The sequence below is a fragment of the Dioscorea cayenensis genome, chromosome 10 (assembly GCF_009730915.1).
Source record: "Dioscorea cayenensis subsp. rotundata cultivar TDr96_F1 chromosome 10, TDr96_F1_v2_PseudoChromosome.rev07_lg8_w22 25.fasta, whole genome shotgun sequence".
Classification (NCBI taxonomy): Eukaryota; Viridiplantae; Streptophyta; class Magnoliopsida; order Dioscoreales; family Dioscoreaceae; genus Dioscorea; species Dioscorea cayenensis.
In genome coordinates this window covers 19,145,451-19,147,089 of record NC_052480.1, presented here as the reverse complement: position 1 = coordinate 19,147,089, position 1,639 = coordinate 19,145,451, and the positions used below count along the sequence as shown (strand labels likewise).

General features: G+C 42.2%; 1 non-coding gene across 1 annotated transcript; it reads left to right on the top strand.

Moving 5' to 3' along the window:
- The first annotated feature begins 1,155 nt into the window (after window positions 1–1,155).
- LOC120271269 lies at window positions 1,156–1,262 on the top strand. The gene has a single exon (XR_005539887.1). It is a non-coding gene; the product is annotated as a small nucleolar RNA R71 (small nucleolar RNA).
- The last annotated feature ends 377 nt before the right edge of the window (window positions 1,263–1,639 follow it).

Genomic DNA, 1,639 nt, shown 5'->3' with positions numbered 1-1,639 from the left:
AATTAAATGAAGAACAACATCCCAAGTTCATACACAAGAATACACCCTAGGATTCATCCACATCCAAACACCAAAATAAGTTAATCCCTCATGACAAGAGATACTTATACAACATAGAAGGGAAAGAAAGAAAATAAAGAAGCAAAAAAACTACCTCTACGGTGTTGATCTCCTTGGATCGATGAAGCCTTGAATGGTGATGCAATGGTGGCTTAAAACTTCACTCCAACTCCTTCTCCTATGCTCCTCTCCCTCTTGGTGATGATATGTGCTCGTTTCCCACAAGGGTTATCTTTGGAAGATGGCCGGAAGGCCTCAAAGATGTGTGGTGGCGGCAGCCCAAGAGGCCTAGAAAAAGTCTCCCAAGTCTCCCCCAAAGATGCCCTAATATACCCCCCAAAATGGACCAATCCCGAGTGGTATACCGACTCAATGAGGACCTCATTGAGCTTGTCATTGACACTGTTCGGAGTAAGAAAATTCCACAAATGCCTTCAATCAAAAAAACTCCTTTGTGGCATAGTGATCATCCCGGGCTCTATACCGGGCAGCATTGAGGCCGTACGCCATGATTCGATTCTTGTCTTGAAAACTTCCCATGCGCTACAGTGGAAGCTCCAGTGCTCTTGCTATAGTGCACGTGCTACAGTACCGCTTCTACAGTGTTTCAACTACAGTGAATACTCTACAGTACCACGACCAGGTTATCTTCTCTTTTTCATCCAAATCGTATCCTCGTGTCCTCCGTGGCATTTCCATGCCCTACAAAGTAAATAACACACGATTAAGCACAAAACGGGCATCAATTCTTATAAAAATACATGCTAGTAGCAACAAATATATATACTAAAATAAATACATTTACACACTTATCAACGGCTGCCAATCTATTTGAAGTAAGAAGATCTAACTTCTTACTCAATGATTCCACTTGAGCTGCCAATTAGGTTACTGCATCTATCTCATGGAGGCTAGCCACCTTTTTTTTTCACCCTAGCATTCTATTGGTAGCTGTTTAACCCCATTTCTTCAATTAGTTGATTGGCGTCATCGGGGATCTTGCTACCTAATGTATCTTCTGCTACCGCATCCAAGAGTTGCCTTGTACTCGGATTTAAGCCATTATAAAAGGTCTGAATAATCATCTACTCTGAGAATTCATGTTGCGCGCACTTTCTCAGGAGCTCCTTGAACCTTTCCCATGTCTTAAATAGAGACTCCAATTCCAACTGTACAAAGGATGAGATCTCATTCCTAAGCTTTGTGGATTTTCTGGGAGGGAAATATCGGGCAAGAAAAGCTTCTACCATCTCCTCCCAAGTGGTAAACGAGGCTCTACGTAATGAATGTAGCCACTGCCTCGCTCTCCCCTTTAAGGAAAATGGGAAGGCTCTCAACTTGATGGCATCATCCGTCACCCCGTTTATCTTCAGCATATCACACACCTCGTGAAAGTTATCTATATCACAGTTCAGATCCTTATCGGCGAAACCATTAAACTGTACGGATTATTGCAACATGTGTCCCCAATATAAAGGTCTAACATAATCGGATAATGTCTGTTGTTGCTCATTTTGTTCTGCCATGTTTTCAGATTCTTCAACTTCTAAATCAGCTAGATTAGAATGTTCTTGCACAG